Source organism: Porites lutea, chromosome 2 (assembly GCF_958299795.1).
Source record: "Porites lutea chromosome 2, jaPorLute2.1, whole genome shotgun sequence".
NCBI classification, from domain to species: Eukaryota; Metazoa; Cnidaria; class Anthozoa; order Scleractinia; family Poritidae; genus Porites; species Porites lutea.
Window position 1 is genome coordinate 9,919,226 of NC_133202.1, and position 10,000 is coordinate 9,929,225.

Below are 10,000 nucleotides of genomic sequence, written 5' to 3' on the forward strand. Positions count from 1 at the left end.
GGGAGGGGCCTACCGATCAAATTTTCTGAAATAATTCACCTATAAATGATAAACGTAGTTTAGTACTACTTCCGTATAAATAGTATCTGGAAACGAATAGAATACTTTATGAGCATGTCCAAATCGGATATTGAGTATACTTTACACTATATTTATCCCAGATTGGGGTATCTTGAGATATCTTGATTATTTTCGCTCTGACTTTTTCGTAGTACGATAACTGCTTATTTTAAATTAACATTTCCTACCCAACTTGGCCGACCCAAAATACTAAGATGAGCATCTCATTTCTAAACTGAATTTTCGCTGTACACTTTAAAAGCAATAACAAATGAAATCTATGAGCTCTCATAAAACTGAAAGTCAGTTATTTAATACCTATTCTAGCTGGGGAGGATCAGGCGAAAACAACTCATCACATGGTCCGTTCAAGAACGATTGGTTGTACAGCGCATTGTTAAAGGGGCTTATGTCACGCATCTGCTATAGCTATCCTGCTTTTTGAAAGCTTAAAGGCGTGTTTGCATCTACAAAAAGTTCCAGAAATAATGGTCCAGTTTTGTTATTCGAGACTGTAATTATTTGCATTGAAACCGTTCCCTGTCGTCTGTTGCTATGGATAGCAACCAGTTAAACTGGAGTGAAAGATGATAGCACTTGATCCTGTCGCAGGAAAGCGACGCAGTGGGGATTCAGTATGGTGAAGACGATTCCAAATGTACATCGGAAATCCATCTTCTTCTTTCGTTGGCCTGCAATGGATTCAAGACAGCAAAAACCAAGTTATTATTGGCTCCACTTCTTTGTAAAGGTTGGGTGGGCGCCTAATCCCTTAAATAAGCTCTATAATTACCGTAACCCTCTATTAAGCTCTCGTAGGGTTTATTTATTTCAAACAAATTTGAGGGAGGGGGGCCTACATAATTTAGCAAAGACGATGGTATCAGTTCTCCATAAAGAACTATAACTGCAAATTGTAAAAGCTCAAGTACAATGGTTGTAGGTCATGCAGCCGAGGATCAAAAACAAATCCGAAAGTCCAGCTGCTGAAAAAAAACTATCGTGGACCAGTCCACATAAAGTGTTACAGTTGTGATTCATAAATAAAGTACATCATAAATTAGTGAAGAATAATAAGGAGGGGAGGGAAGGGGAAGAGGGGCTTAAAAGAGAAGGGGGGCTTATTAGACGGGGAGCTTATTTGAGAGAGGGGGGGGGCTTAATAGAGGATTTACAGTATGGGTGGCCTAGGGAAAATGGATTCTTTTGACCTGAAACTGGGTATGGACTCTGGGCCCGAAATCAGGTGAGCCTAAAATTTGTGCTCCAAGGAAGAAAGGCCTGGAATTGGGTATGTTTTTATTCATTTGACTTTTGAGAGAAGCGGCTTAAGTCTCAGAAGGAAAGAACAGTTTGCCAAATTTACTTAGAGGAGTACCCCACAGGAGGCGGGAATTTGCCCTGCTCACAATACTCTTTCTTCCTGCAGGTGCATTAATTCTTGATACCTTGAATAATTCTCTAACTGAACATGAAAAGAAATGCTTATTAGTGGTCGAAAACAAGTGAAGACGGTAATGGTCGGAGACTCTGAAAAGTTAACGGCTTAGAGATGAAATCTCTTAAGCTTGATTTACTAACTGTATTTTGAATTTATATTTACTTGATTCTTTTTTATAACCTATGAATGAAAGACTCAGGTGTGAAAATTCAAATGAAGCTAGATCTTCGTTTCCCATTTTGTTGTTTATTACACCAGTTGTACAAAGTGTTATTTTTATTCTGCTGATCTGCGGATTAAATGACTACTTTCTCTTTCTGTCGTGTTGTTTGTTTCTCAGTGGTACTTTGTGGAAAGTAAAAGGCTTCCCGGTCTCGAAAAAAACCATGGAGCTAGAAATATAAGAGTGGAGCCATTAAAGATAAAAGCCCTTTCATTTCTCAAGTCTACGAACATGTGATTATTTTTCCATCTTATCTTACAGTGAGGACCTCACCTTTCATTGGCCAAAATTCATTGTCACGTCATCACCAATCAGCACGAATGGCGCCCAGTGCTTCACGGCATTGAAATTTTCCGACTCCCTCATCCTTTTCATGGCCTGATGAAGCGACTCACTTGCACTTTTCCCTGTTACTAAATGATCATAAAAGTGTCTCATAAACGCAAGAGTGGCTTTGTCATCAATCGCCCACAGTGTCGCAATAACAGAACGCGCACCGGCTCCTAAAAAGGCACGAGCAATACCAACCACTCCTTCGACTTTGATATTTCCTCGCCCACTGTTGCAGCAGCTTAAGACAACAAGCTTGGCTCGCACCTTTGCATCCAACACATCTGCCATCGTCAAAAGAAAATCTTTCTCTTTAGGTATTTTGGCACCAGGAAAATTAGGAGACAAAATAATTTCTCCGGTTTCTGTACGGCCATGTGCTGCTATGTGCACTAACGAAACTGAGTTGAGCCCGCTTAAGACCTGATCTTTTGTAGCGTTCTTTCCGGTGAGAGGCTCGATGTTTAGGATCTGTCCAATCATTTTTACCTCTTCCTCAGCACCTGGAAGCTGCGGAAACGGTCTGCATCCTTTGATACGTACAGTTTCCACCCACGGGTTGCCAACAAGTAGAGCCCCGGATGAACTATGGCGGCCCTCCGGACATTCTGTCAGCAGCCTTAAGGTTGTCAGTGATGGAACCAATCTAATTCTAAGCGTTTCAGATAAGTATCTGGAATTTTGGTCCACAAGGGCAGCATAAGGAATTAAGAACGATGAACCGTCAGGGACAATAACGAGTTCATCACCTTCTAACGAGTGGGAAAATGGAGCGATAACCCTGTCGTACAATTCATTTAAAGCACCACCCTGGTCTCCAGTCTCTTTCCGGGAGCGAATCTTAGGCCACACGCTTTTGTTCACACCAATCTGTTTGTATGTTTGGTAAGTCATTGATGTCAAGTCATCACTGACTCCCTGTTGCACAAACCAACCCTGCTTTCCTCCCTTTAACAGCATCCACATTTTCACTGATTGGGTGTCATCCATCAGAAATAACGTGGGTGACGAAATATAGTTTAAAAAAATAAGTCCTATCTGCTGTTTCAACAGCGAACGGGTCGATTCCCTGGTGCCATATTGCGATTCCAAGAGGTCCATGAGAGCTTCTGCTCGTCCCGCCTCAGCTGTTAAAAGCGGCTCGAGAGTCTCACGTTTAGTGCCGTGTTGTAGTTGAAGTCTCACTAAACGACTGACGCAATCACGTTCATTCCGAAAGGCGATTTTCCACTCGTCGTTTTCTTGAAGGAGGACTCTCATTTCCTCTACCAGTTCAATACAGGATTTAAAACACTGCTCGGCTTTAAAGTAGTTGCCAAGAGACCAATGAACACAAGCAAGATTATTATATCCCCTTTGTTCTGCATCCTTATTTCCAGTCTCGTTTGCTATACTTCTGGCACGCTGAAAAAATTCCATTGCTTTCTTGAAATCTCTGAGAAACTTATAGACACAACCGAGGTTGTTATATATAGCTCCTTCTCCAACTTTGTTTTCAGTATCTTTTATGATTCTTAAACTCAGCTGATAAAGCTCGATCGCTTTTTTCAAATCACCGAGAGACTGATAGACACTGCCAAGGTTGTTATATGTAGTTTCTTCTTGACCTTCAGTGTTTCCAATATCTTTTACGATTCTCAGAGCCAGCTGATAAAACTCGATTGCTTTTTCGAAATCACTGAGAGACTGATAGACAATGCCAAGGTTGTTATATATAGTTCCTTTTAGATCTTTGTTTCCAGTAGCTTCTGCGATTTTTAGAGCCAGCTGATAAAACTCGATTGCTTTTTTGAAATCACTGAGAGACTGATAGGCACTGCCAAGGTTGTTATATGCAGTTCCTTCTTGATCTTTGTTTCCAGTATCTTTTGCGATTTTTAGAGCCAGCTGATAATACTCGATTGCTTTTTTGAAATCACTGAGAGACTGATAGGAACAGCCAAGGTTGTTATATGTACTTGCTTCTTTATTTTTGTTTCCAGTATCCTTTGCGATTCTTAGAGCCAGCTGATAAAACCCAATTGCTTTTTTGAAATCACTGAGAGAATGATAGGCACAGCCAAGGTTGTTATTTGTAGTTGCTTCTTGATCTTTGTTTCCAGTATCTTTTGCGATTCTTAGAGCAAGCTGATGAAACTCCATTGCATTTTTGAAATCACTGAGAGACTGATGGGCACTGCCGAGGTTGTTATATGTATTTGCTTCTTGATCTTTGTTTCCAGTATCTTTTGCGATTTTTAGAGCCAGCTGATGAAACTCGATTGCTTTTTTGAAATCGCTGAGAGACTGATGGGCACTGCCGAGGTTGTTATATGTACTTGCTTCTTGATCTTTGTTTCCAATATCTTTTGCGATTTTTAGAGCCAGCTGACAAAACTCGATTGCTTTTTTGAAATCACTGAGAGACTGATAGGCACTGCCAAGGTTGTTATATGCACTTGCTTCTTGATATTTGTTTCCAGTATCTTTTGCGATTTTTAGAGCCAGCTGACAAAACTCGATTACCTTTTTGAAATCACTGAGAGACTGATAAGCACTGCCAAGGTTGTTATATATAGTTCCTTCTTGATCTTTGTTTCCAGTATCTTTTGCAATTTTTAGAGCCAGCTGACAAAACTCGATTGCTTTTTCGAAATCACTGAGAGACTGATAAGCACTGCCAAGGTTGTTATATATAGTTCCTTCTTGATCTTTGTTTCCGGTATCTTTTGCGATTTTTAGAGCCAGGTGATAAAACTCGATTGCTTTTTTGAAATCACTGAGATAATGGTAGGCACTGCCAAGGTTGTTATATATAGTTGCTTCTCCATCTTTGTTTCCAGTATCTTTTGTAATTTTTAGAGCCAGCTGACAAAACTCGATTGCTTTTTTGAAATCACTGAGAGACTGATAGGCACAGCCAAGGTTGTTATATGCACTTGCTTCTTGATCTTTGTTTCCAGTATCTTTTGCGATTTTTAGAGCCAGCTGATGAAACTCGATTGCTTTTTTGAAATAACTGAGAGACTGATAGGCACAGCCAAGGTTGTTATATGCACTTGCTTCTTGATCTTTGTTTCCAGTATCTTTTGCAATTTTTATAGCCAGCTGATGAAACTCGATTGCTTTTTCGAAATCACTGAGAGACTGATAGGCACGGCCAAGGTTGTTATATGTACTTGCTTCTTGATCTTTGTTTCCAGTTTCTTTTGCGATTTTTAAAGCCAGCTGATAAAACTCGATTGCTTTTTTGACATCACTAAGACGATAATAGGCACAGCCAAGGTCTTTATATACAGTTCCTTCTTGATCTTTGTTTCCAGTATCTTTTGTGATTCTTAGAGCCAGCTGATGAAACTCGATTGCTTTTTTGAAATCACTGAGCAACTGATAGGCACTGCCGAGGTTGTTATATATAGCTCCTTTCGTTTCTTTGTTTCCAGTATCTTTTGTGATTCTTAGAGCCAGCTGGTAAAACTCGATTGCTTTTTTGACATCACTGAGAGACTTATACGCACTTCCAAGGTTGTTATATATAGTTCCTTCTTGAGCTTTGTTTCCAGTATCTTTTGCGATTTTTAGAGCCAGCTGACAAAACTCGATTGTTTTTTTGAAATCACTGAGAGAATGATAGACACTGCCAAGGTTGTTATATATAGTTGCTTCTTGATCTTTGCTTCCAGTATCTTTTGCGATTTTTAGAGCCAGCTGATAAAACTCGATTGCATTTTTGAAATCTCTGAGAGACTGATAGGCACGGCCAAGGTTGTTATATATAGTTCCTTTTCGATCTTTGTTTCCAGTATCTTTTGCGATTCTAAGAGCCAGCTGATAAAACTCGATTGCTTTTTTGAAATCACTGAGAGACTGATAAGCACTGCCAAGGTTGTTATATATAGTTCCTTCTTGATCTTTGTTTCCAGTATGTTTTGCAATTTTTAGAGCCAGCTGATAAAACTCGATTGCCTTTTTGAAATCCCTGAGAGAATTATAGGCCTTGCCAAGGTTGTTATATATAGTTCCTTCTTGATCTTTGTTTCCAGTATATTTGGCGATTTTTAGAGCCAGCTGATAAAACTCGATTGCTTTTTTGAAATCACTGAGAGACTGATAAGCAGTGCCAAGGTTGTTATATATAGTTCCTTCTTGATCTTTGTTTCCAGTATCTTGTGCGATTTTTAGAGCCAGCTGATAAAACTCGATTGCTTTTTTGAAATCACTGAGAGACTGATAGGCAAAGCCAAGGTTGTTATATATAGCTCCTTTCGTTTCTTTGTTTCCAGTATCTTTTGCGATTTTTAGAGCCAGCTGATAAAACTCGATTGCTTGTTTGAAATCACAGAGAGACTGATAGGCAATGCCAAAGTTGTTATATATAGTTGCTTCTCCATCTTTGTCTCCAGCATCTTTTGCGATTCTTAGAGCCAGCTGATAATACTCGATTTCTTTCTTGAAATCACTCAAATAATGATAGGCACTGCCAAGGTTGTTATATATAGTTCCTTCTTGATCTTTGTTTCCAGTATCTTTTGCGATTTTTAGAGCCAGCTGATAAAACTCGATTGCTTTTTTGAAATCACTGAGAGACTGATAGGCACTGCCAAGGTTGTTATATATACTTCCTTCTCCATCTTTGTTTTCAGTATCTTTTGCGATTTTTAGAGCCAGCTGACAAAACTCGATTGCTTTTTTGAAATCACTGAGGGACCGATAGGCACTTCCAAGGTTGTTATATGTACTTGCTTCTTGATATTTGTTTCCAGTATCTTTTGTGATTTCTAGAGCCAGCTGATAAAACTCGATTGCTTTTTTGAAATCACTGAGAGACTGATAGGCAAAGCCAAGGTTGTTATATATAGTTCCTTCTCCATCTTTGTTTCCAGTATCTTTTGCGATTTTTAGAGCCAGCTGATAAAACTCGATTGCCTGTTTGAAATCACAGAGAGACTGATAGGCAAAGCCAAGGTTGTTATATAAAGCTCCTTTCTTATCTTTGTTTCTAGTATGTTTTGCGATTCTTAGAGCCAGCTGATAAAACTCGATTGCTTTTTTGAAATCACTGACAGACTGATAGGCGTAGCCAAGGTTGCCAAGTCTAACTATTTCTGCGTCTTTGTTTCTGATCTTTCTGGCTTCATTCACAGTCATCTCGAAGTAATCCCGGGCTATTTTAAAATCACCGCGATTTAAAGCTTTCATTTCAAGGTAATTACTGTACAACCAATTCGTTTTAGAAGTTTGTCCGAGTTTTCCATGTTTGCCTTTGCTTCCTGGGCATGCCTATAAAAAAATGTAAAACAAACCCTCTCTTGAAGCACGTTATGGTATAGAAGATGTTTTTCATGTAAAGTTATACCCTTGGTGAGAAAGAAAATAGCCCGCTAGAGTTTTTGTGGCAATCAACTCTCCCCTTGCGGATACCTCGATCCCTGCTAACACAGCCAAATCCCCAGCAATACCGAAACTCCCGCTATTACTCACTCGAGCCAGATTGTGGCTTTGAAAACAGATTAGCACATAATATTGGTCGGACAGCAAGTTTCTAGAGTATATATACTCAAGTCTAGAAGTATTGCTGATGACCTTTATTTCTTAAGCGGATAAATCTACAAGACCTGATATTTGACCAATCCGCCTTGAATTTGGCGGCTCACGAAGTGAGCCAAAAGTTCATTCATTTTCTCGGCTGTAAAATTTATCGTACAGAGAATCAAAGGGCGTTTTCCATTAAGCCAAAACTTTCGAAAATTTGGAAACAGCGGCAAATGGTACAGAAATTTTCCGGCAAAGTTTCTAGAAATTCCAGAAGCTGTTGAATTTGCGAAATGGGAACCATTCAACCAAAAATTGTACCTGGAAATCCCGGGAGCAAAAATGAATGGAAAGAAATCTTCCGTTAAAAAATTTTCGAAAATCTGGGTATACCTCGCGAGGTTGTCCCTCTGTTTTGGAAGTTTTGAAAAATACTGTTCCGTTTGCTACTGGAAGTTGCCAAAAATTCAAAGTGGACGTTTTGGTTGAAGGGGAAGCACCCAAAGTTTCTTTAAGAAAATTATTTTTCGGTCACTGTTTTTTCTAGTGGTTATCAACTAATATTTATTTTAACTGGGCAATTCTGTAAAACAGACATTAACTTCGATCAATATCTCAAACCCTTGAAATCTCATATGTGACCTTTTCAAGCTCCATCATCGGTTGAATCGAAATTAGTTCGATGCAAGAACTTGACGAACCAGCCATTCACTGTAATTAACCTCCGCCAAAAAGGAACGAATGGTGATATTCGGCGATGGAATCTCTTCTATTAGCCAACCGTGTAATATCAGTAATATGAAAGGTCACTTCGACCGCTTAATCAAAACAATTCAAAATGCTATTTTACAGAAATAAAACAAAATACCTCGTTGACCACGGCTCTTTTACTCGTCGCTTTATTCCTTAGTTCAAGCAACGTGGTGTTTTCCGCGTCGATCTTCCAAATTGTTAAGGTGTAAATAGTATAATATCGAATTTAAGTTGAAGTAAAGTATACTTACAATACTTGTCTCATCTTGTTGTGATTCTAGTTCACTGCCGGGTTGAATCACATCATAATAAGTCAAAACAACAAGATACACCTCCCCCTTTTTCGCTTTGAAAGCAAGACATATTTTAAAAAGAACGTGTACCGAATTAAATCAGAAAAGCGTTGCCCCTCATGAGTTGCCTAATGAGAAGCCCCCCCCCCCCCCCCCTCAAAAAAAAAACCTACAGTCAAACCAGTATGTAACGGCCCTGTATATACCGGTCACGCTGTATACTACGGCTACTGAACAACTCTCCGAAAATATTGCCTTATGTGTTCGGTAAAATTGATCTGTATAAAGCGGTCTCCTCTCTATAACGGATGCGGTCACCCTTTAGACTCCCAAAATGCTCAATTTCACTATATTTTACCTGTTTATAACGGTCAACAAATTGGATTACGATCAAATCATGAGCAAACTTCAATATGTGTGCTCCAAAGTAGACGGTAAAATGAATGCTGGCGAAATCGTCGAATCAGTTAACCTTTTCATGGCAATCGAATGGGGGAACTACAAGCTAGCGCTGAAAGAACTCAACGTCCAGTTGAATTTAAAGGAAACCTGTATATATAACAAGTCGCGGTATTTACCGAACTGCGAAGCACTGAGGTAAATATCCAAGACTAGCCACCGACACTGAGGTGAATAATTGCTTTAGTATCTACTAAAACAGTGAGATAATTGAGCACAAAAACGATGATTTTTAACTCAAATACTGTTGCCAACGATTACAATTTTGGCGCGTAATGACCGGGCGGCTGCGGCCGACACTTTTTCTTGCCGACAATTAAAACTTTTGAAGGCATTTATTTAGCTCTTGCGGGGAAATTTCTTCAAAAGGAGTCGTGAATTCTTTTTGTATTTAAAATCATTCTATAAAAAAGATTATTAAATTTAGTTTTAAGCTTATTTATGAACAAGTCAACTAAATAAAGTAACTTAAAGACTTAAACTTAATTTGCATTTGTTAGCAAAAAACTTTTTCACCTGTTTTATCGATAAATTCGTGTCAAAAAGACAAAGCTTTACCTGTTAAAACTTCCAATCCTAACTATTAAACAATATTCACTATTTAACAATATTCACCTCCTAGCGAGTGGATAATGTGTGAGCTCGGTGTTTTTCCCATTTTTTTAGGGAACGATCTTTTAAAAGTCGACAAAATCCTAGGGCTGATTTTTTTTAAGGCAAGAAAAGACTTGCAAGGATTCAATACGGCGTTTTTCAATTTACTGTAGCTGAGTTTTGTGCTCACCGGGATTGTTTACAGCTCCCGTGTATTTGCGTAGAAGAAGCCGTTTCGTGAACTTAGCGTTTTCTAACGAGAAAATTTTGGCTCAAAAATCGAAGTTTATTTATGACAAACAAATTTTAAAAGGAAATGTTTGCAGAAATTCTACG